Source organism: Pelodiscus sinensis, chromosome 2 (assembly GCF_049634645.1).
Source record: "Pelodiscus sinensis isolate JC-2024 chromosome 2, ASM4963464v1, whole genome shotgun sequence".
Taxonomy (NCBI): domain Eukaryota; kingdom Metazoa; phylum Chordata; order Testudines; family Trionychidae; genus Pelodiscus; species Pelodiscus sinensis.
Window position 1 is genome coordinate 137,135,623 of NC_134712.1, and position 26,379 is coordinate 137,162,001.

Below are 26,379 nucleotides of genomic sequence, written 5' to 3' on the forward strand. Positions count from 1 at the left end.
TTTCCTTTGACATATCTTTGGTTTTAAAATTATATTTCTGTTTTCTTGGAAGCCATTAGCTTATTTAAGCACAAATGTTTGTAATGAAACCTTGAGATGTACTTTAAGCTACTAGAAGAATTTGCTTTGAATTTCATTGCAAATGATCTGTCTACACTGTATTATTGAGCTGCAATTTAACAGTTAAACGGCACTCCTATTGAATTACTATTTTTATCCATTTTGTAGAAGAGATGTGATTCAGAGAAAGCTAGTGAAATATATTGTGACATTATTAATACCTTCAGGGTACTCATCCACCATGAATCCCAGTTCAGATCTAATTAATTATGGGAATAAGCTAAATGTGGAAGTAATTTCCTATCTCCAATATATTGAGTGGAGAAAAAGAGTAGCAGTGAGAGTAACAGAGTGAGACTGTCCACATTACTGTTTTCAAAGGGTGGATTTCATGAGATCCTTTTCAGCTAGATCACAGAAATCTTGCTGACACCAATACATTAACATGTATTTATTTATTTATAGCAGTATCAAACTACAGCAAATGCCTCACTTTTAAAAAAAACCCTTAATATGAAAAAAACCCCACTGTTATTAATTCACATGGAGCAGAGGCTATTTGTCATTTTACTGACTGGGAATAACTACCATATTTAAGCCTGCTAATGTGTTTCCAGTATTGCCCATGCTTGATTGTAAGATGTCATTTACATACTTTTCTTTTCTAAAACCTCTCTGTGCTATAAATGAATCTTGCAGGATCCACTGTTTTACTCTCCAGTACACCAAAGAAACATAAATAAGTTTGTGCGGGTGGCTCTTGACACTTCGGGTGCATCTAGACTGGCAAGTTTCGGGTGCGTCTAGACTAGCAAAAACTTGCCAGCTGTCTACACTGTCCGCTTGAATTTGCGCAAGAGCACTGACTTTGTAATGTACAAAATCAGAGCTTCTTGTGCAAATACTTTCACGCTCCCACTCGGGAAAAAGCCCTCTTGCACAAGAATACTTGCACAAGAGGGCCAATGTAGACAGGGAAGAACTGTTTTGCGCAAAAAAGCCCCGATGGCTAACATAGTGATCAGGGCTTTCTTGCGCAAAATCGTGTCTAGACTGGCCACGGATGCTTTTGCGCAAAAGCACTTTTTGCGAAAAAGCATCCGTGCCAATCTAGACGCACTTTTGCGGAAATATTTTTAATGGAAAAACTTTTCTGTTAAAAGTATTTCCGCAAAATCATGCCAGTCTAGACGCAGCCTTCAAGAATAACTTGCCAACTAGAATACAGATTATGACTTTTTTCTATTGTGTTTTTGCAGGGACTGATAGCATCTCCCTAATACTCATAAAAAGAGTGAAAAACAGAATGCCCACTGAACGAGGCCCACTAAAACTGACACTGTTTTTTAGGTTGAAATGGTACAGCTGTTCACACGGATCTCTTCACACAAAATAGCTGCATGTGACCATCCTCACATGATTGTCAACATTTACCATATGCAGCTTTAAGGCTTTTTGCATGGCAGAGAATATGCCTGCCTCTCTTGTTGGGGGTGTGAGAGCAGGAACAAGTAGTAGAGGACCCCTGACAATATCACCAATAAAAAGGGAAGAGAAGTCCTATGGCTTGTTAGGAAGAGTAGGCGCAGCTGCATGGAAAAGGGATCCCACCATTACATTTAATTTAGCCAACCTTCCAAGTTTGGTTTATTCCCAAGTTTCTTAACAAAAGGGTATCCTGTAGTGTTATTCTAATATTAGTACCCTTCTGTGTGACAGATTAACCCTCCAAACCTTGGCCCAGGTCACATGATTGGGGCCAGAAAATAAAGTTTCCCTTTCTTCTTGTCCTTCCTGTGTATTAGAGCATTATTGCAGCTCTCACAGACCTGACCCCATTGCTGTTCTCGCTTCTGTGTATAGAAGTAACTCCTAGGAATAGCTTTGAAAAAATTAGGGAATGATCAGGTAATAATTTTCATAGATTCATAAAGCTAGATGGGACCATTAGGTCATCTAGTCTGTCCTCCTGTATTATCACAGTCATTACATTTTGTCCCATTTTAATCCTGTACTGAGTCTATTCACTTTAGTTTACACTGAAGCATTTTGGTCCTCAGGAGACTAAGCTGTTGTGTGTCATAGGCAGAGAACAGGAGAGACTGAGGTGCTACCAGCTCATGAGGCCTCTCACAATCAGGAAATTGAATAGATGAGAGAAGCCAGATTGCCCCATACAGCAGAGGAAAGTGAAAAAAAATTCCGGGGACTTCTCCTTGTTGGTGCCTGCCAATCTGAGCTGGGGGGAAATTCCTTCACAACCTCAAATCTGAAGATAAGTTTGACCCTGGGCATTTAGAAAAAAAAATTCCCAGAGCTCCTCAGAGTACTGGTTTTCCCCATCTAGAGTCTTGCCTCTAGCTGCAGCTCTTCCTTTATATGGCAGAAGAAGGTATATGAGTGTTGGTGGGGAAAATATAGAACAGCCAATAGGAAAAAACTCCTTCTTGACCTCTGCGGGTGACCTGGAAAAGCCCTAAGCATGACATTTGGTTATAGTCACTGTCTTATTGCAGAGCTGGAAGTGTTCTGAATGTTTTGAAGCCTATGCAGAGCACCCTGTTCTCTCTTTGGCCCATAAAGGAAGAGAATGAACAGGGAGGTTCATAAAAAGGTAGGTGGGCCCATCCAGCCTAACCGCCTACATAAACAGGCCAAATAATTTATCCTGGAAGTTGGATCACTGCATATTTCTCTAGAAAGTTATCTAATCACATTTGAAAGGCTCCACTCAGTGATTAGCTCACACCTCCCTGGCAAGCTGTTCCAATGCTTAATTACCTTCATTGTTAGGAAATTGACTCTCATTTCAAGGTTGAATTTCTAACGTTAACTTCCAGCCACTGGTGCTTTATATGCTTTTTTCAGCTAGATTAAGTGCACCCCTAAGCCTGACCATTATCAAATACCTTTTCTGTGCGTAAATATTTGTACACCGTGATCAAGTCACCTCTCAACTTTCTCTTCAATAAGCTGAATACACTGAGCTCCTTAAATCTCATATCATAAGGTTTTGTTTTCTGGCCTGTGAATCATTTTTCATGCTTTCCTTTGCACTCTCTGATGTGTGGACACAAGAAATGGACTCACTGTACTAGTATTGATTTTATCAGTGCTGTGTGCAGGAGCAAGATCATTTCTCTTCTACTTAATAGTCCCCTTTTATTCTTCCAAGAATTGCAGTAACCTTTTTGCCCTGAGAGCTTATGTTGAGGTGATTATCTACAATGACTCCTAAGACCTTCTCTGCATCACTACTTTTCAAGACAGTGTCCCATCCTAAAGGTATAACCTGTATTTTTGCTTTCCCAGGTGTGTAACCTTGCATGTGGCTCTCTTCAAAAGCATTTTATCAGATAGTGAGCATATAACCAGGTCATTCAGATAATTCTGTAACAACAACTTGTCCTTATTTACTCCCCCACTAATCTTCATGTTGTTGGAAAACTTCACCAGCAAAGATTTTATATAATCAATTAGATCAGTGATGAAAAAATATTTAATAGAGTTGGATCAAGAACCTGCTAGAAATGGTCCCCCACTCATTTCATCACCACATTAACAATTACATTTTGAGATCTGTCAGTGAGCCAGTTTGTTATCCATCTAATGTATGCCCCCATTAGTTTCATTTAATTCAAGAATTTAAATCAAAATGTCATGTGATACTAAGTCAAATGTCTCAAAGAAATCCAGCTATACTTTATCAATACAAGTGCCATCATTAATAGGACCAGTAATGTTGTTTTAAAAAAGACAGCAAGCAGGTTTGTTTGACAAGACCAAATTTCCACGAAATTATGTTATCTGACATTAAGTATAATTTAGTCTCTAAGGGTATGTCTACACTACCCCGCTAGTCCGAACTAGCGGGGTAATGTAGGCATACCGCACTTGCAAATGAAGCCCGGGATTTGAATTTCCCGGGCTTCATTTGCATAAGCGGGGAGCCGCCATTTTTAAATCCCCGCTTGTTCGAACCCCGTGTAGCGCGGCTACACGGGGCTCAAACTAGGTAGTACGGACTAGGTTCCTATTCCAAACTACCGGTACACCGTGCTACACGGGGTTCGAACAAGCGGGGATTTAAAAATGGCGGCTCCCCGCTTATGCAAATGAAGCTCGGGAAATTCAAATCCCGGGCTTCATTTGCAAGTGCGGTATGCCTACATTACCCTCCTAGTTCGAACTAGGAGGGTAGTGTAGACATACCCTAAGGGTGCATCTGCACAGCACCCCGAACTTGAAAATAAGATTCGCAATTTGTGGTTCTATTTCAAAATTGCTTATTTTGAAATTTGGCGTGCAGCAGAAGAGCTTGTGGGAGCTGCGTGACCAGGGCCCTGCCATCACGACCACCTGCAGACCATGGTGCAGACATGCAGAGATTGCTTCCTGCTGCCGCTCCAGCTATCGCTCCTCCTCCCACTCCTGCTTCCCTTCCTGCTCCCCCTCCTGCTTCTTCTTCCCCCCATTCCTCCTCCTTACCCACTACCCCCCCGGGGATGCCAAGGCCCCCTCACCCACAGTGCTGGGAGACAGGTGGGCCGGCAAGCCCCCAACCCTGAGCTTCTCTTCCCCCTTCCTCCCCTTGCCTCCCCCTTCCAGCTCCCAGGTTTCCCTTTCCCCACCCTATTTCCCCCCCACCCCAGATACGGTCAACACATGTGTTTTTATTTGACATCAGGAAGCAGGGTTAGGGAGGGGAAAGTGGAAGGACATGAAGGTGGAATAAGGCACAGGGCCCCAGTGGGGCACACCAGGGAGACTTCACTCCTCCATCTGGAAGCTCTCCCGCAGGGCCTCCTGGATACCGGTAGCCCCCTCAATGGGCCTCCCAGCTGGCAGCCGTGCGGGGCTGTGTGTACAAGCCAGCCAAGTGGTTGGCCTCTGCCATCCAGCCTGGCAGGAAAACCTCCCCCTTCCGTTCACACAAATTGTGCAGCACACAGCACACTGCCACCACATGAGGAATATTCCTCTCTGAGAGCTCGAGGAAGGTGAGGAGGCATCTAAATCGGGCCTTCAGCCAGCCAAACGCCCCCTGCACCACAATGCGGGCCTTGCTGAGCCTGGCATTAAAGGCCTGTTGGGAAGGGTTGAGGTGTCCCGTGTAGGGCTTCATGAGCCAGGGTTGTAGTGGGTAGGCCGCATCCCCCACCAGGCAGACAGGCATGTCCACATCCCCGACCCTGATGTGGCAGTCAGGGAAGAAGGTCCTGGCGTGCAGCCTCTGGCACATGGAGAAGTTGCGGTAAACCCACCCGTCGTGTGCTTTGCTGGATCAGCCCACATTAATGTCCACGAACTGGCCCTGGTGGTCAGACACGGCCTGCTGGATGACCGAGAAGTATCCCTTCCAGTTGATGAACAGGGAGCCCTGCTGTTCCGGGGCATGGATGGGGATGTGCATCCCATTGATCCACCCCTGCAGTTGGGGAAGCCCAGGGCACCAAAGCCCTCGATGACTGCATCCACACAGGTGAGGCAGATGACTCTGTGGAGCAGCCCTCTGTTGATGGCCTTGACCACCTGCAGAGGGACACACAAAACCACCGATAGTCACTGAGGTGCCAGGGTGGCTGAGAGTGCTCCTTCCCCACCATTGCCCCATGCCTCCTCCCCAGGAGCAACCCCCCCCCCCCCGCAATCCTGGCCACCACAGGCTGTCTGGAGTGCAGCTGTGACAGAACAACCCACCAGGGGAGGGGACTTGCACCCCTCCCTCTCTTTTCCCTAGGGCAGCCCATCGCGTCCTCGCACCTGCCCCCCCACCACAGTGTCTGGAGACTGCCATACCTGCATGAGCACTGCTCCGATGGTGGATCTCCCCATGCCGCACTGGTTCCCCACAGATTGGTAGCTATCCGGCATGGAGAGCTTCCAGAGGGCGATGGCCATACACTTCTGGAGGGGAATGGTGAGCCTCATGTGCATGTCCCGTCGCCGCAGAGCAGGGGCGAGCCACTCACAGAGCTCGAGGAAGGTGTCCTTCTTCATCCTGAGGTTCTGGGTCCACTGTTGGTCTCCCCAGCACTCCAGGAAGATGTGGTCTCACCAGTCGTTGCTGGTGTCCAGATGCCAGATGCGGTGGGGCATGCTAGCGTCCAGCTACTGCTCCTCCGTGGCCCCCAGAGGTCCAGAAGAGAACCTGGGGGTTGGGCTGCCACAGAAACTGCCGAGCAGTCTCCAGCACTTGCTGCCTGGCTTGCAAAAAGACATCCAAAATGACCACCAGAATGCCCAGAGGCAGCTCTGGCTCCATGGTTCCGAGTGCTGAGGTGTCCCGAGTCAGGGCAACCAAAGCAGGCAGGGGAAAAAATGCTTTGCTGTCCCTCAGCGAGGTAGGCAAGCAAGTAGGAAAACCTGAGAACCGGCTGTCCAGAGGGGTCCCTTTAAGCACAAGCTTCAGATAGCCTCAGACAGCAGCCACACAAAACAACTACTGACCTGATGCCCTGCTGGAACCGGTTTCAGCTGGCCTTAAATGTGATTCAGCGTCCAATCAGTGTGGACGCGCTATTTCGAAATAGGAAATGCTATTTCGAAATGCATTTTATGTGTAGATGCGTTATTTCGAAATAACTTATTTTGAATTAACTATTTCGAAATAAGATATTTCGAAATAACACTGTAGTGTAGACATACCCAAAGACAGAGCAGAATTTGGCCACATGTCTATTCCTCCGCTTTTGCCCTACCCCCAAGTACAGTTGAATGCCCTTAACTGACAAGGAATAAGAGTTTGCGGGGAATTGGAGGAGAAGAATGGGGGAAGGATAGGGTTCCACTATGAATTTGGGCCTTACTGTCAGCAGACATAGTTGAATGGTTTTGTCACAGCTTTGCTTGAACCAGTCTATCTAGCTGACTTTCAGAGGTTCCAGAGCAGAAGTTCCTTATTAAACTTGTGTTTGAATTCAGCTATTGGAATGAGTAGGTCCTGCTTTCATTTATTTTATTCTCTCAGGGTATGTTTACGCAGCAAAGAAAAACTCACAACTGTCCTATGCTGGCTTACTCAGGATGCAGGGCTGTTCCATTGCCAAGTAGATTTCTGTGCTCCTCCCTCCACACAGGATCCCAGATCCTGGGCTCCAGCCTGAGCAATGAAACAGCCCCATAGCTTGAGCCTTGGAAGCCTGAGTTGGCTGTCACAGGCAAGCTGCATGTGTCTAGTTGCTGTGTAGACATATCTTCTGCATGGCAGGTATTTTAACTACTCTTTGATGTTAGAGGGCTCATCCCTGATATAAGTTACTTCATGGCTTCTTCACCTAACTTCCCTCCCATAACAAAACAAAACAAAACAAAACAAAAAAATTCCATACATTTTAATGAGTTCTATTAACAATGAGTCAAATTCCCACCTGTTAGCCCTGCAAGGTCAGATACTCATACAGCATAACAGCAGTCAGGACACTCCACCTTCCACTCGTTCATTTTAGAGACTTAATTGCCTTTTACTTTGTGTAATCACTTCCACTTATACAGTGTGGTCTGGTAGCTTTTCAAAACTGTTGAGCACAGGTATAAATAGCAACAAGCTTCAAGTCATCAAGAATCAGACACAGTCTGGGGGAAGGGTTAGTAGCTGAGTTCAGAGGTATTTATTTTTCCAGTACTGAAAGGTAAATGTAAATCATATTAATGTTGATGAGAGTTGTAGGAATTGATATTTAAGGGAACCAATAGTGGGGGAGGGAGCTGTTAACCCACAGGTTGCAAATGCTTTTATGGCTGACTGATTCTCTTTAGTCAGCTTTGGTTTTGGATGGGTAGTTCACTTTTCCCTTGGCGTATGTGTGTGTGTTATTTCCTTTTATGTTTAAGTGCTATAAAAACACATTGAGCCCCCAAGGAAAATGCTTCATATACATTTAAAAATGCATTAAATAATCCTAGTCTAATGATGCCACAACCCTGGACTCAGTGGCCCAACATAGCTGCACTAAGACAAAATTAAAGTCCTTGAAAGAGCAAACACAATCAGCATTGAGGAAATGTTACTGAGAGCTTAAGTAGCCAGGGCATGTCCGTAGAATGGAAGATCACTCCCAAAACTGATCTTGTGTGGGGAACTGAGTCAGGGCAACATAAGAAATTGAAGGTTCATCCATATAAGTGCTTCAAAGCTAATCTGAAAAGTAGTCTTCACTGGGCTGGCATCAGTCCCAACTCCCAAGGAACTTGAGCAAATGGCTCAAAACAATGCTCCCTGGAAGTTTCTGACAAGATCAGCACGTTACAGGTTTGAGTGGGATTGACAACTTTTTCTCTAGACTGCATGTGAAAGGCACCACAGAGCTGCATCATTCAATAGGACAGCTATAGACTGCCCATGCCCTCAGTGTGACCAACTCTGTGCCTCAGGATTCAGACTGTGGAGTCATATGCATCACCAGATATGAGAACTGCCACAATATTATCATGATCATCAGTGATGGACTACCAACAGATAGCTTCAAGTATTTTCCTCGTGTTTAATACATGACTCACCTTGGCCTAATATATTTAATGAGCTACATATTTAAAAGTTATTAAAAGGTGATTTTCAATAACTGTATAAAACATATCTACATTTTATGGCATTCTGATTTTTAAATAATTCCAATCCAAATAATGTTTTCATATTTTGTGTATGTGAAATGCTGAGGTTTTGTACAGTGTAATGGACACTGAATATTTTCACCTACCAGGTAGTAATTATCATAACATAATTCAAATGCACAAGCATAATGCAATTTCCTCCAAATGAAATATTTCCAGTGTATGCACAGTTTTACTTGCTGCACAGAAGGATGCATTTTCAGGATCTTCCATGCATAAAATACTCATCTGAGTACTTTATTGGGGGGTGTAAACAAGGTCCAGGGTGTGAGCTGAAAAATAAGCATGCACCCTAGATTGCACACAATATATTACTGGCTGCATTGAGTCCAGCTATCTGTTCGGGTATGCACAGCTTAGTTATAATATACACATGTTAGCTAAGGAGTGGTCTCCTAGCAACCTTCCATTGGCAGTGGATGAGGAATATTAGTGCAAAAACTGCTTGTTCTGACCTCTGTTATCTTGGATGATCATCATTAGGATATCCAGATCTCATAGATTCTTTTAGGCATGGTAGTATGTCCTATCCAGGCCTTCTGCTGAGTCAGCAGATGCCTTCTTGTTTCAGCGAGGAGGATATTATGTTGCCACACTTTTCAAGTCACAGGTTTTCCTTTACATGCATAGAGGTCCTGCCATAGCCTGTGTAAGAAGAGTCTGAATGAGCTCTCTCCTGACATCTAATGATCAGCTGAGAAGAGGAGTTCAGGAGACGAACTGTGTTTGCATACACATGCCCAGTCTGAACACTTGGGGTACGTCTAAACTACATGCCTCTGTCAGCAGAGGCATGTAGATTTGTTTGTTCAGCAAAGGCAAATGAAGCCACAATTTAAATGATCGCAGCTTCATTTACATTTACATGGCTGCCGCGCTGAGCCGACAAACAGCTGATCAGCTGTTTGTCGGCTCGTGCTCTAGTCTGGACGTTCCCCCTGTCGACATCAAAGCCCTTTGTCGGCAGCCCCGGTAAACCTCATTCCACGAGGAATAATGGGGCTGCCAACAAAGGGCTTTGATGTCGACAGGGGGAACGTCCAGACTAGCGCGCGAGCCGACAAACAGCTGATCAGCTGTTTGTCGGCTCAGCGCGGCAGCCATGTAAATGTAAATGAAGCCGCGATCATTTAAATCGCGGCTTCATTTGCCTTTGCTGATCTGTCTAATCTACATGCCTCTGCCAACAGAGGCATGTAGTCTAGACACAGCCTTGGAGCTCCTGCTAACTTCAGTGAGAGTTGAAGGTTTTCAGCATCCCCGAATATCAGGCCAATAAATTGCCAAAAGCTAGCTGGAGCAGGGACAAACACTAACAGCCATCCAAGAGATGGTTTTGCTATTACATTATATTGTTTAATTTTATGTTGCTGGGCTGGTATGGCTCATGCTGGTTCATAGAGTCCATTTTGCTAGATACCATTGATATTGTTGTCACGCTGGTGAAAGTGATCACTACCGAAGACATAAAAAGCTCGCCACTATTCTTTGGCAATAGCAACATGAGGAACCCAGGAGGTACCTAAAAATGTTAGTCAAGTGCAGCAAATGTGACCCAAATCAATGTGCCACTTTAGCCCTTGTCTAGTGGTGTCTGGGCCACAGATGAAGATTGATGATTTTGCTGCAACCTAGATTAATAGGCTTGAGTTTTAGCTCAGGGAAGAGAAACTCCTGTGGCTAGATCTGATTAGTATAAATCAAAGTGGATTGCTAAACTTATAAAAGTACATTCGGTGTTTAAACTTCATGAAAACTAGTTGGATGTTACTTGCATTCTTTTCACTTACCTGTATCCTGTGTAGCAGCAAACATTTTCATTGTGTAAGTCCCTGCAAATAAATAGCCCCCCAAAATGAGAAAGAAGGCTTATAGAATGTAAATGAAGAACGTTAGCAGAAAAGGCTTATTTCAAAATAAGTGGTCATTGTTGTCGTACCTCGGTGTCTTGTACCTCGGTACCTTCGATGGTCTGGACTATCAGTGTCAGCATCGTCTGGTCAGGGTCGTCCTGACGTGCTCCTGACAGGACCTCTACTCCGTCGTTGATGATAAACTTTCGGCTGCGTGCTTAACAATCATGTACTCCCTTTATCTAGAGTGTTAGACCCCATGCACTTGGGTCAACACAGGAGATCTCTGAGAGGCCCTGGAAATGACAGATGCAGGCAAGGTTTGAAATCAATCGAGCAGGTTTATTGTCAAATGCGAAGCTCTACCAGTCGGTAACAGAGATGAGTACAATGTTACACCACTGGGCACTATGGCCCACGTTGACAAGGTACCAACACCGGGCAGGCCTATTGCCATATAACAGATATTAACAGCAGTTAGTTAAAGTTAAGCTACTGTGCATTCTGTAAGTTTAGGCAATGACACCTGCCGTTCAGGCGCCTAGTGCGCCCCCCAACTCCCCAGGTCGGCCGGAGAGCACCTTTTGCGGGGTCCTTTTATAGACAGGTACAAACAACTTATGTCATTTTTTTACCAGGTTGCCACCCTCTGTTGCCTAGATACCACCCCTCACCTTATGGAAGGGGGGCTTACTTATTAGTTACTTATTACTTACTTATTACTTATCCTTATTAGTTTTTAGGGAGTCTTTGTACCAAGACATTCCTTAAGATGTTCCATTACTCCCCTTTGGCGTTCAGTCTGTACCCAGTGCCTCCCTGTGTCCTTCCATGTTTCACCTAACTTACACAATTATACAGTTATCAGTAGGGCCTCTTTCTTGGCTCCTGTTACTGAACCAAAGTCTTGCTCACTATATTGCAGGCCTGTTGCTGTTTTCATGTTACAGGCCTCTATTTAGGCCTGCTGACTCCATGTTACGGACCCTCAACTTACTACAATTGTGTGTTATGATCAGAGGTCGAAGACTCAAAATGAATTTCTCGCTCTCTGTCATCAAAGGAAAAGGCCAGATGTCAGTTTGTTTCTTGTGAAATGTAGCTTTAAGTATTGATCAAGGAAAGATGCAGCATCTCTGAACTGTTTGGACTCTTACAGGGAAGTGTATGCAAAGTGGAGATCCCCAGACACAATCTGGCTACTCTGAAAAAACTTTTGGGAAACTAGCAGTTTATTACATCTCTGCTGCCATTTGGAATTACTAATTGTGACTCACCTGTGTGCATATTTTAGCTAGTTTAACCTCTCAGTAACTCTCACTTCCTTTTTTAGCTAATAAACCTTAACTTAGTTTATTATAGAATTGGCTGCCAGTGTTGTCTATGGTGTAAGATCTAAAGTAATGGTTGATCTGGGGTAAGTGACTGGTTTTTGGGATGGGGCACAACCTGGTGTGGTGTGATTTTTGGTCTACGTGACCTTTTATCACAATGCCCAGTTTGTCTGGGTGGCAAGATAGGCTCAAGAGTCTGAGGGGAAATTGTGTGACTCCATGGTAAGACTGCTACAGTGACCCATGTTTACACGTGTTACTGGATTGATGAACTCAGAACACAGCAGCAGATTGGGGTGTCTAACCTGTTTTCTGTCAGGGCCTAAGGAAAGTACTCACAGTTGTGAGCCACTCCAGACAGCCTTACAGTTTGTACATATGGTATTGTATTTAGTAGATGCCCTATGATATGGTTAATATGGTTTTCTTTGAGCGAGGCATTAACATTCAGTTGCAGGTAGCCCACAGGGATTTGTGAATGTTAATTAATACAGGACTTTCCACGGGAGAATGGAAAACATTACAGATTGTTGAATCAAACACGTTAAGGTCAGATTTATAAGGGCACGTAGGTCCACTATTTAGGCACCACTAATATTTTCAAGGCTACCAGCAATGGTCAGCATACACAAAGGTGCCTAAATACTGATGCCATCCCACAGCTAACAAGCTGCTCAGAGCCCTTGGTACTGCACACTTGGTACACTCTCCTCAGAGAGATTCGCAAACTAACCAGGGGTTGCTCCTCTTGCCAACAGAGCCCAATCCTTTGGGACCACCTACAGGATCAGCCCCACTCATAAGACCCCGTAAGGCCTTATCATTTCATGTCCCCAAACTGGGATGCAGGACGTGCGGATTCACAGTGCTGCTCTTGCTGATTCAGAGCACACAGTTGAACCTGAGTCTACCAAACCCTGAGGGAGCATCGTGATCACTGAGCTATAGAATCATTTTCACACGACTTGTCTCTCAGGGTATGTCTACACTACAGCACTAATTCGAACTAACTTAATTCGAATTAGTTAATTCGAACTAAGCTAATTCGAACTAGTGCACCTAGACCTAAAAACTAGTTCGAATTAGTGTTTTGCTAATTCGAACTAGCATGTCCACATTGAGTGGACCCTGAACCGATGTTAAGGATGGCTGGAAGCAGTGCCGGCAGGGCATCAGGTTAGGACTTAGAGCGTGGAGCTGCTGTCTCAGGGTAGCCGAGGGCTGTGCTTAAAGGGACCCGACCCCCACCCCGGACAGACAGTTCTCAGGGGTTCCCCGCTCGCTTGTCTAACTTGATGAGGGACAGCAAAGCAGTCCTGGCTTGGAGTGCCCTAAATGCCCACACTCGGCATATCACAGGATTCGGCCATCAGCCTGGCTGCACATGCCGTAGGCTGCCATCTGGGGGGGGGGGGGGATTGGGAGGCTGCAGGAGAGCTTCCACCCCGAGGAGCCCGCAGAGCCATCCCAGTCCTCCCCATTGGGGGCTCGTACCCCATTCCTCCCTCACCCCCTTCCACTTACCCCTCCCTAGTCCCCCTTCCTGATGTACAAAATAAAGGACACGTGTGTTCAAAAATAGAAACTCTATTGAACAAAACTCGGGGAGACTGGGAAAAGGAGGTGGGAGAGGGAAATAGAGAGGGTGGGAGAGGGGAGGGCAACTAAAATGATCAGGGGTTTGGAACAGGTCCCATATGAAAAGAGGCTAAAGAGACTGGGACTTCTCAGCTTAGAAAAGAGGAGACGGAGGGGGGACAGGATAGAGGTCTATAAAAGCATGAATGGTGTGGAGAGGGTGCATAAAGAAAAGTTCTTCATTAGTTCCCATAATAGAAGGACTAGAGGACACCAAATGAAATGAATGGGTAGCAGGCTTCAAACTAATAACAGAAAGTTCTTCTTCACAAAGCAAATAGTCAACCTGTGGAACTCCTTGCTGCAGGAGGCTGTGAAGGCTAGAACTAGAACAGAGTTTAAAGAGAAGTTAGATAAAGTCATGGAGGTTGGGTCCATGGAGTGCTCTTAGCCAGGGAGTAGAAATGGTATCCCTGGCCTCTGTTTGTGGAAGGCTGGTGATGGATGGCACGAGACAAATGGCTTGGTCATTGTTTCGGTCCATCCCCTCCAGGGTCCCTAGTGTTGGCCGCTGTCAGCAGACAGGCTACTGGGCTAGATGGACCTTTAGTCTGACCCAGTACAGTCATTCTAAGCTCAGGGCTCAGGGTCGGGGGGGTGTCACTGGACCACCCTGATTTTCATGCAAACCTGCTCCTGGGTGGCCAGGCTGGCAGCTCTCCTGCCCTAGACGGCCACTTTCCTGTGCCTAGTGCGGAGGTCGTGGATGAGGTCCATGATCTCCGCACTAGACCTGGGGGTGCCCGCCTCTTGCGGACCTGGGCAGGCTCCCGGGAGCCGCCAGCCTTGTCCCGGGAAGAGGTGGAGGGCTGGGTGACAGCGGGTGGCTGGTTCGTGCAGTGCCAGGTGCAGGGTCTGCTGGCTGGGTGCTGGCAGACTTGCACCTGGCACAGGCACCGTAGCCAGACCGTGCCCCTTTAAGGGCTCCGGGGCCGGGAGGGGGGCAGACGAGTTTCCCTGGTGGTGCCCAGAGTGGCCACCAGGGAAAGCTGGGGAGGGCTAGCCTCCCACTAGTTCGAATTAAGGGGCTACACAGCCCTTAATTTGAACTACTTTATTCGAACTAGATTTTAGTCCTCGTAGAATGAGGTTTACCTAGTTCGAATTAAGCGCTCTGCTAGTTCGAATTAAGTTTGAACTAATGGTTTGCCTGTGTAGCGCCTATCAAGTTAATTCAAACTAACGTCTGTTAGTTCGAATTAACTTTGTAGTGTAGACATACCCTCAGCTATTGAATACAAAGTAAAACAGCTCCAATAGGAAAGCTTGGGGAAATCCTAGAATAGACAATAGCCTGGTGTTCAGAGCACTCAGTGGGGCTGGGACAACACTGGGTTCAAGTCCCTGCTCCAAGTCAGGCAGAGCAGGGCTTTTTTATCTGGGTGTTCCTCATCCTAGATGAATCCCCTGATCACTATGTCATTGGAACTTTGGGATTCTCTCTATGCCTTTTGGGAGAAAGGACTGACCTAGGAAAAGGGGTCAAGTATGCAAATTGTAGGCCAAGGGAGGTGCCTATCATGGTCATGTCAGTCTTGCCCCTAAGGTCTAACCCTCCCAGAGCATATTATGGAAGCCTTGGTGTCTAGCTCAGAGCTCAGAATGCTACTGGCCTAGGGATTCAGCATTGCAATTCCTATGTATTTTTGTTAATCTAGCTGATTCGGACACTGTCTAGTGATACCTTTCCTCGGGGCTCTGAAATATCTAAGAAAAAGCTATGTTATGCAAACAGTTCAGAGTTTATGGAACCAGTACACAGGCCAGCTAAACATATGTATTCAGTAGGTATGAGTTAAGCAGGAAAACACTTCCAGCAGCAATACAGGCAGCAGTTAGCCACAGGACTGCTGATTTCACAGGTGGGCCAAAGGACAAATTCCTTGGTAATTGCCCTGGCCTACTTTAGATGTGAACAGTGTATCAAAAGGGGCACAGAACAAGAAAGAACAGTTTAACTGCTGACAGCATGCATGTCCTTGTACTCTCTCTATGTATGTCTACACAGCCAAGTTATTTCAGGATACCAGAAGGATCCCAAAATAGCTACCCCGCATCTTTTGAACACATCTGCTACTTCGAAATGCAGTGGATGCACTATTTCACCATCCCTGTAAACCTCATTCTACTAGGAGTAAGGGATGGCTCAAATAACACTTTATTTCAGAATTTGGTGCTGTGTAGACTGCTCCAAATGACAAAATATGCTATTTCAAAATAAACTCAAAATAAGCTACGCAACTTGCATAGCACAAATTGTATAGCTTATTTCGAGTTTTGGTTTCTGTGTAGATGCACCCTATGCCTATTTCCAAGTATGTGATTCAGTATTTATATGGTCAACTCTTCATTATTATTATTCTTCTAACTGGAAACTCATAGGCACACAATGACATTTAGGCAGGGAGTCTGTTTAGCACACAATTTGCCAACTATTACATATGTACAATGTATGGCCATTGCTTTTCAAGTCTGTTGTTCCAGGTGCAAATGAAATGTGTAATCTTCATTGATCCTTATTCTGTTCCCTGTGAACATGCACTGACTATCAAAGGGTAAGAGTCCCTGAGCCTGTTGTCTCAAAGGACACAAACCCCTCCAAACTCCCCTAACTCTGGATAGATTTACTACTTCTGCAAATAGTGTGACAAATCCTTCTTCTGCATGTGAAGATGGATGTCTTAATTAATTGCTGACTGTAATAATAATGAGTGCATTCACAAAGCTGTTTGTAGCAAGCTTACACAATTCCTCCCTTCTCTATGACCTCACTTTCTTAAGCAGTAAATTCCAGACAGAAAGACAGACAGACAGATAGAAAGAAAAAATATCATTATCCTGTGAAAGGGGTGAACACAGGGTACAATGATCACAATATATTTATGTAGGCATGTATAAAATATGTAATTATACAAAAAAATAATCTTTAATACTGTAAGATCATAGCACCAGATGATATTTTGCTCTCATTGTTCAGAGAGTGTCAATTTTAGTTCTTATTCTGGACAATTTAGAGAACACATTTTATTAGTTTGTCTTAATCTTAATTAATGTAGTTTTGGAGGAAACAATTTATTTTCTTAGGGTGCGTCTACACAGCAGGGCTTAACTCAAAATAAGCTATGGAAATTGAGCTATGTCAATTGTGTATCTTATTTTGAAATAGCTTATTTCAAAATTGGTTGCATCTACACAGCACTTATTTACAAATAGAGCACTTTTCCTCCGACATCCTCTACTCCTTATACAATGAAAGTTACAGGAGTTGGAGTAAGAAGTCCTCCAGCTTGACAGTATTTCAACATTATTTCAAAAGAACTGCCTGCTGTATAGACACTAAGTTATTTCAGAATAACACTAGTTATTTCGAAATAATGTTGCTGTGTAGACATACCCTTAGGCTGTGTCTACACTGGGCCACTTATTCCGGAAAATCAGCTGCTTTTCCGGACTAAGCTGCGAGCTGTCTACACTGGCCCTTGAATTTCTGGAAAAGCAACGATGCTCTACTGTACAAAATCAGCTGCTATTCCGGAAAAACTATTCTGCTCCCGCTCGGGCATAAGTCCTTATTCCGGAACACTGTTCCAGAAAAGGGCCAGTGTAGACAGCCCAGTAGTCTTTTCCGGAAAAAAGCCCCAATCGCGAAAATGGCGATAGGGGCGCTTTTCCAGAAAAAGGGCTTTTCCGGAAAAAGGGCTTTTCCGGAAAAGCAGCCTGCCAATGTAGACGCTCCTTTTCCGGAAAAACTGAAAACGGAATAGTATTCCGTTTTAAGCATTTCCGGAAATTCATGCCAGTGTAGACTCAGCCTCAGTGACTTGTACTGCACATTAGTATATGTTATAAGTACACACAATTGTGATGGATAGAGTCACAGAGATCCTCTTGACACTGTCACCTAAAGGCTGATCATATCTCTGAGCCCACTTACTAGGGATGTTAACTTTAATAATTGGTTACTGGTTACTCAGTACCCAGGAACAGACCCCGCCCATGACCTGTCACGGACAGAGGTTGATCCAGCCCCACCAGACCCCTGAGTGGGGCTCTTGGCTTCCAGCCTGCACGGGCTGGGAGCTGCCAGCAGGGCCAGAAGTGACAGCCCTGTGCAGGGCCACATGGTTGGCAGCGCCAGCAACCCCATAAAGAGCTGGGAGCCAGAGCCAGCAGCCCCACACAGGGGCCAGGAGCAGAAGCCCCATGTGGGGGCTGGGGAAAAAAACCCGCAGCCCCGCCCAGGAGCTGGAAGCAGTCAGGCTGGAGGGCCACTCCAACCCAGCCTCAGTGGGCGAGGGGGCACTCCAGCCCAGCTGAGCTGGAGTGGTTCTCCTGTCTGCCCCTTTTAATCAGTTAACTGGTTAAACAGTACGTTTAACTAGTTAACCAATTAAACAGGATTTTACATCCCTACTGCCTGTCTGTCCTCTGTGGCATCCCACCACCCTGTGCTGCTTAGCCAGAAGTGCTGCTCTCCCCCAGCAAGAGTTGGGGGAACTCAACAGCAGAGTAACACAGACATTAAGAACAGCTCATCTCTGGTTCCTTTGGAGGGACTTGACACAGCACCCAGATGTACAGCTCCAATGGGCTCAGAACCTCCCATAAAACTGTCTTATTCTGCATAAAAGTTTTGCACAGAGCAAGGTCATAAGTTCACCCCCTTTATCAATGAGAGACAGGCATTCCTGTTGCCCACCCAGGTAATAATTATTTACACTGTGTTCACTAATAACCAAGGGCGTGTCTAGACTACAGGGGTTTTTTTTAAAAAGTGGCCTCTCTTAGAAAAAACTTCCCCTGCATCTAGACTGCTGCTGCGTTCTTTCGAAAGTAAATTGAAAAAACACGGCAGTTTTTTTGACTGTGGAAAACCTCGTTTTACGAGGAATAATGCCTTTTTTCAAAAGTGCTCTTCCAAAAAAAGATGCCATGTAATGCAAACTGTGCTTTTTCAAAAGAAAGCATCCTGACTACCTGGGTGCTCTCTTTTGAAAAGGCAGCTTGCTTTTTCGAAAGTACTGGTTGTAGTCTAGATGCTCTTTTTTGAAAGTATCATTCGATAAAGCCTCTTTTGAAAGAGGCTTACAGTCTAGACGTAGCCCAAAAGTGATTTTATTAAGTATAAAGTAGGATTTAAGTGATTGCCTGTGGTAACAGCCAAATCAAAGAAAGTTTCTAAGTAAAACAAAACACACCAGCTAAGCTTAATATTTTAAGAAACGAGTTACATGTAATTTCTAACAGTAGTTCTAATCATCTTTCTTACAAACAAGACAGGCTCCTAGTTTTGGTCCAATCCTTCCCCTGTTCAGTCTTGGAGGTTTCCAGCAGTCACATTGGTGGTAAGCAGGGGGTATCTTGATGTCTCACAGTTGCTAACTTCTGAATTTACTGAGTCTCTACCCTACCTATAAACAGATTTTGCCCCAAGGTGAGAATCTTTGTGTTCAGCTTCAAGACTTTCACACCCACATGGAAAAGTACAATATTTAAATTAGGTTCCAGTATCATGTCTTGACAGGACCAACTATAGTTCAGGCTTACAGGAAGCATAAGGCTATTCACAAATCATTGTCTCAAGCACCGGGCCATTTAATTCCAAAAGTACCACTAATAATGGCTTTTGCTAGCGCACCTAGATTAATAAACATGGTTATGCTTCATGTTTCTAATTCACAGGCAGGAATGATACATGAACACAGACAGAAATACACATTCAGGGTATTACAAGCTCATCAATAATAGGTTACATACCTCATTTTGCATAACACATATTTAAGTTATGCACATTCAAATTCAAAAACATATTCCCATAAAAATATGGGGGTGCAGTGTCATAACAATCAAGGTCGGTGTCACGTTACTGGATCTTGAGGGGAGCAGCCAGATCACTGATGCACTCATAGGTGGGGGTGTTGGCCCCAAGAATGGTATAGAAGGGGGCCATGTGAGGTATTGAATAGAAGCTTACTATCTGCTGATCCTGTGTACACTATTTATGTGAATGTATAATGTCTGTGTGTGTAGGTAGGAATCTGTAATATGTGTGGAAACTGAATATTTCTCTGAATGTTTGAGCATTGGGCAGAGCCTGGCCTATGGACATGCTAATTAGTGAGGCCCTGTGGGACAATGGCACTCAATGGGCCAAGGACACACCTAAAGCATGAGGGCGGAGGCCTAAGAGCTGCAGCAGAGAGAGACTGACGGCCAGGTGACCGGCTGCGGCCAAGGAGAGGCCAGGAAGGGTGTATAAAGAGGCCATGTGGGGGACTCCCTTTTGTTCTCAGCTCAGCACTTCATCCCAGAGGCAGCATTTCAGGGATCGAAGAGCCCGGAAGACCTGTGAACCCATCCTGATCCTAGGATGTGCAACAAGAACTTTTAAACCAGCAGCTGTGACATCTCTGCTAGAGCCTGCATCGAGAACTGGGAGATTCAGTGCATGTAACGTACTATTCCTTTAACAACCTTACTCTCATGCTTTTCTTTATTGTAATAATAAACCTTTAGTTGGTAGATGCTAAAGGACTGGCCCAGCGTGATTTGTGGGTAAGGTCCAAAGGGTAAATTGACCAGGGATCTGTGGCTGGTTTCTTGGAACCGGACAGAACTTGTTCAGGGTAGGTGGGATTGGGTGTTAGGACCTGTGTATGAGGCCCGGGGCCATCTGAGGCACGGATATTGCTGGGGTGTCGGAGGGGTTTTGCTCATGAGGCTTCAGGCAGGCAGCTGAAGCACTCTGTGGGACTGGTTTGTGGCCTGTTTGGAGAGGTCACCAGTCTGGGGGCTGTAAGGAGCCCCGGATTTGAGCAATTCGCCCTGAGCGGACACCCTCAGCTGTGCCCAGACTCGGCCCAGTCCATCACAGTTGGGAATTCCAAGGATGAATGTGGTCTAGCATCACTTTTAAAATAGCATCTCGACTTTTCCAATTTCTTAGATCAGATTCTCTTACCCTTACTCACACCGAGTAGGGTTACAACTCTGGTAGAGCTTCCCCTTGAGACTGGACATGAGGGTGCTGCACTGTACCTAGTCCTTGGATCCCACATGATCTTAAGACCACTTGTTTCAAGCAGTCCAGAATTATCCATTCTTGGGATATTAGAAACCGTGCTCCAACTGTCTTAGGCTTCAACACCTGTGCAAATCTTTCCCCTCTCTCAATTATCCCCAGTAATTTTAAATATATCCGATGCAAAGAAGGAGCATCCAGACTTTGCAAGGGAACCTCTCACCCAAATACACTATACTCAGACTAAGCACCAGAGTTACAGAACCAGAGAAAAATAAGAACCTACACCCCAAACTCCTTCCTCCAGTTTCTTACTACTCAAGGAGACGTTTGGGTTTAGACCGATGTGTTTTCAGGATCCCGGGTCCCTTTTGCAACCTACTTCCCCAAATCATGGCAATAGATGGCTGATAAGAGCCAGTCCCTCCACCCAGCTAAAGGAGATCTAACCTCCCATGCCATGTGACCTCCCAAGCAGCTTCAGACTCCTTAAGAACCAGTTGCTCAGATCCAGTTCTTCCTCCAATGTCCTGAATCAGGCAACGTGGTTTCCCTGGACTATATCCAGACTGTTGTTCTAAGATGGGCCCATTAGAATGGAGTACGCTTAAGGCTGAGGACCCTTGATAGCTATTCCATTGATAGCCCTTCTGCTAGAGGACTTCTTCTAAACCTTTTGGAGTGTCCTACATCCTGGTGGAAGCTACCATTCAAAAGTGAAGGGCACCATGCAGGTTACAATCAAAATAGGATTCACAAAACAAAATGAATTTGCAGGCTGATATAAATATGTCCACACATACACTAATTCATCAGGGGAGTGTGTGTAGTTATATTCTGTGAGGGTCAGTCCAGGGACTATATTGTGACTCAGAGTCACAGGGTGGTCTTTGAGTTTCCTCCAAGAGAAAAGGAATATCTGCCTGTCCTGTATCTGATGCAGACTACTTCCTTCTCCGTACTACCTCAGTGCCAGTGGTCAGTGTCTCACGAGGATGGTCTCTAGGCTTCATCCACTCCTTTTTCATAGGTTGCCTTCCCCGCTGAGCTGAAAACTGCAATATGGGTGTCCAAAGCAGAAGAGTATGGAGGTTCCTTACATTCCCATCCTCCCTTGCATGGGTGTGTAAATGTGCCCTCTGAAATAATGGAATTATTTGCAGAGTGAGGTAGTACTTCATGTGACAAATCGTAGCTTAATCTGGCCCTGAGCATATATGTGATGCAATTTTTTTTTCAGTACCACAATGCTGCTGTTATTCATTTCCCACCTCTTGTTTTGGATTTACATCTCCATTTAGAAGTGGAAAGAGACTACAGTTTCACTCACCCTGAATACTCATCTCACAGAACAGTCTTTTTTGAGTTACTGTCAGTGCAATAGGTGGTGTATTTCTGGTGCAATATATGGTGTGTGTACCGTTAGTGGCAACTGAAGCTCCCCTAACAGCTGTTTCCTCTAGTCTACTTTCATTATTGATATATTTTCAGCCCAGGCTCACCACCTGTTCCTTGAAAATCACATTCTAAGTAATTTCTTTAATTTAAATGTGTAGTTAATTTTTTTCTCCAATTACAAGTTCTTGCTTTGATTAGCTGTCTCAAAATACTTCTTAATATATGCTTTCTTGATGCACTGGCAAATTGGGATGATTACAAATGGATTTTCTATCACTGCAACAAATTGTTGATGACAACAACGGTGGACGTTGTAAACCAAATATACAAAACCATTAACACACTATACCACTTGAAAAGAAAAAGGCAAGATCTTTCTTGCTAAAGAAATTTCCCAGAATACTTTCATATTGCTCAGAATGCATTAATAGCTCCAAATGTAGCATTCCCAGATTAGGGCAAGAAAATTGTTCATTTTACATTCAATGTATTGTATAAGTACAGGAATCTTACGCTGATAATGGCTAGAAGCAAAACTTTAAATATAGTGTGATATTGGGCTGAACATGTATATGTGTGTGTACATTCACTCCCTACCTTATTCCTGATTCAAGACAGTAGGCACTAGCACAATATAAGGGCAAGACTGAGATACCCTTACACATATAGAGTAGCACATTACTCTGAAAGCAACCCCATTGAGTGGCACTCTTTATTGTCTGCATGGGAACCCATTGATCAGAAAGGTACTACGCTGTATGAGTAAGTATATTTCAGCTCTACATCTTCTTACTCTCTATTTTAGAAATGTGCATCTCTCTCTCTGTCCATCTGTGAATTCATTTGTTCAAGAACTCCTCCTAAATGGTAAGAACTAGGACTAGCAAATGTGGTATGCAGCTTCCTCTTATCGTAATTTAAAGAAAGGAAAGGGTTTGGCTGTGCCAGGATGTGCCTGGAACTTAATTGTTTCTCATAAAATGGAAAGGAAGGGATCTGGCAGGAGGGATTATTATACTGCAGAATGACCATAAGGAGGCAGCAAGAGGCCACAGAAGAGGACCAAGACAGCTATATCCCCATTGGGGCAACAGGGGGGGCAGCAATGGAGAAAAGGACAGCAATCTACTATATATTTTAGAGAATTTGTCTGTTTGCATGTATGTCTGACTGGGTGTCTGTCCCCCAGCTGAGGGACATACACCCCTCCCCCATTTATACCCACTGCAGTTCTAGCCGGCATGGACAAGTGCTTCTCACCTGACCTCAAAACTGTTGTGGTGAGAGTGGGCTATGGTTGTCCTCTATCTCTGGGGCAGTCTGCAAACTGAACCCCTCATCCCCAGCTCCATCCCAGAACAATGATTTAAACGGAGAAAAATAAAACTTATTTGATTTAAGGACCAGGTAAATCTTCTTATGTAAAGAAACTGAAGCACTCAGAAATAAAGGGCTGGATTGTCACAGCCCTTACTTGATCATGCTGAAGAATAAGTCCTCCCAAATTTACTTCTCGGCATAATCTTTCAGATTTTGACTCCAGACATAAAGAAGAGTTTGAGGACCACTTGGCCAGTACTTGTTGCTCTGAGGAAGTGAGTGGGGGATGAAATTGGTAATGTGAAGAAATTTAGCGAGGCCTCGATCCACCTACCCAGCTGCCTCTTAGGGTTGCCAACTTTCTGACTGCAGAAAACCAATCTCCCTTGCCACACCCCCTTTTTCAACTCTTCCCCAAGACCCTGACACTACCTCAACTCTTCTCCAAGGCCCCACTTCCTGCTCACTCCACCCCCACCTCTCCCTCCATCACTCGCTTTCCCCACTGCTCTTTCATTCACTCATTTTCATCTGTCTGGGTCAGAGGGTTGGGGATATGGGCTCTGGGGTGTGACTGGGACTGAGGAGCTCTGGGCTGGCAGTGGAGCCAAGTTGTTTGGAATGTGGGATGGGGCTCTGGGCTGGAAGTTGGATTGTGAGAGGGGGGTGAAAACTCTGGCTGGGAGTACGGGCTGTGGGGTGGGGCTAGGGCTGAGGGGTTCAGAATGTGGGAGGGGGCTCACAGCAGGGGCAGGAGGTTGAGGTGAGGAGAGAGTGTGAGATCCAGAAGGGCGTTTGCATGCAGGAGGGGGTTCAAAGCTGCTGCAGAGGGTTAGAGGTGGGAGGGAGTTCGGGGTGAAGGCTCCAGGTAACACTGACCTCAAGGTGGTCCTAGCATTTCCTAGAGATAGAGGAGGTCTGTGAAGCTCTTGAAAAGCAGCAGCATGTCCCTCTGGTTCCTATTCAGAGGGTGGCCAAAAGTTGTGTGTGTTGGCCTCCCTGCCCTTTCCTGCACATGTCACCCTCACCCACAAGTGCTTCCCCTGTGGCTCCCACTGACCATAGTTCCTGATCAATGGGGGCTGTGGAGTCAATGCCCAGGTCAGTGACAACAGGTGGGGCAGAAGGCAAAGACCCACTGGCCATCCCTCCATTTAGGAAGTGGCGAGACATGAATATAGCTTTCTACATATAAATGGAGATATAAATCCCCAAAGCTATGCACAGAGCCTGCCCGCCCCACTGAAACAAACTGGACTTTTGGTGGCCTGGTCAGCTTTGCTGATTGCAGCCACCCTTTTCAACTGGGTGTTCTGGTTGTAAACCAGATGCCTGGCAAGCCCACAGCTCCATGAAAGGCAGTGAAGTAACTTTGCACCCCAGAGCAAGGATGAAGCAAGAATGAAATTGTGACTTATACGTGTGTGTCAGAATCACACTCCTTCCCACAACTACTCCTATGGCAATAGTCACAATTCAGCCCTAAAGCATTTGTCCCTAGCCGCACAGAAAATGTGTGGTGCCGTCAGGACTAGGATCCAGGTCCTATGAACACCATATATCCTAATCATAACACTCCTTCTTCCTTTCCCCTTGAGGTTAGTCCCTTTTAAATCTCCCAAAATTTTAAATCCAAACTCTGCAGACTGTTGCACTTCATATTAAAAGAAAAATCTGCACTATTGCATGACACTCTCCTTCTCTGATCTAGAGCCTGCAGCAAAGCCAATATATTTTTATGAAATCTCTGCTGATTCTTCTTTTCTTGTTTTGGTCTCTTGACACTTTAACTGAAGAAAGTGATTACCAAGGTTAACAAACTCTATTGTAATCTCAAAGGCAAAAGTTCTGAACTTTTCCTTGCTCCCTTACCTGCAATGGGGTAAAAAAGCTTAAAAAGGTAATTGGCTATTTTAGATCATTAGGACTCATTTGGAAATTATTTAAAAAATATTTATAAGCAATATGAAAAGTACTGCATTACCAGAGAACTCAAAATCAAGCATTTAATTGATAACATATGCTATTGGTCATTTCATCTATCTTTACCTCAGTTTCCCCATCTATAAAATGGGAATAATAATACTGACTTTCTTCATAGACCACTTTGAGAACCATAAGACCTATATTTTATTATCTTAATATCCAAAGCCTGAAATAAATTTCGGATGATATATGACAAATGTATGTAATATTATGAAAATATAAGTAAGTAAGGTTGCAGGTGTCCACAAAACCATCTAAGAAGCAGGATGTTCTTGTGCTGCCTTAGGAAAAGACCATGCAATACATTGTAACTGACAGAGTCTATCTGTCCCAGCTGTCATTAATTTGGTTCCCCTGCTACTCCATGGAAAATCAATGTAAGTTTTGCCCCAACTCCAGTGAGAGCAGGTCTTGTGCCTGTATTTCTCAGCTTTGTACGTCTGGTGCCTTATAGTGCAACTAGATTCATTTCAGTTTGTTTGTGTTGCCCTTTATAGTTATTTTGAAAGTGCTTGAAATTCTTTCCAAAGCACATTCAGCACTTCAGTACTGCAAGGAACATTTCCCTGTGTATTTACTGATCACTGAACTATAGAACTATGATTACAAAACAATTTTAATACAATTTCATGTCACTTGAAAAGATTAATGTGAGGGCATAAAATGTCTATAGTGCCTACAGCAATATGGATCTGCAACTTTCTCCTTTGCTTGTGCCCTCTTTGAGAGACATCAGTTTCCTAGACCTAATAGTAAAAGTCTAGTCATAAAATGCTCTGTAAGAATTCTCCTCTAGAGCTATTCTCAGATTTTTCCAATTAAGTTTAAAAAATGACTGATTCTTAAAAAGGTCATATCCTCCACCTTCTCTTACACAACACCACAATGTCAAAGAAGTGTTTGCAATGTTCGCATACAGTGGGATCAAATTTTTTACAATCTTTTTTTTCTTTTACATTTATTTCATTAGGGTATAAATGTGTTAGTGCTAAACAAATACAAAACCAAACCCAAAACAAAATAACCACCACAAAAAAGATTGTTTTGAGAGTCCATTTTGAGAGACCAGCTAAATTAATACCAATAATTGTGTATATGTTTCCCTCAGGACTATAACCAAGACCCAAGCTAGTTTGAACACAAATGTAGCTTCCCTTGG

At 44.6% G+C, this 26,379-nt stretch overlaps 1 long non-coding RNA gene across 1 annotated transcript in view; it reads right to left on the minus strand.

Annotated features, from left to right (window-relative positions):
- LOC112545148 (uncharacterized) overlaps window positions 1–26,379 on the minus strand; it is a 55,566-nt gene that overhangs the window by 14,052 nt on the left and 15,135 nt on the right. Inside the window, exon 2 of the long non-coding RNA XR_012901807.1 lies at window positions 10,610–10,819. This is a non-coding gene — a long non-coding RNA (uncharacterized LOC112545148). The remainder of the gene's footprint in view (window positions 1–10,609; window positions 10,820–26,379) is intronic.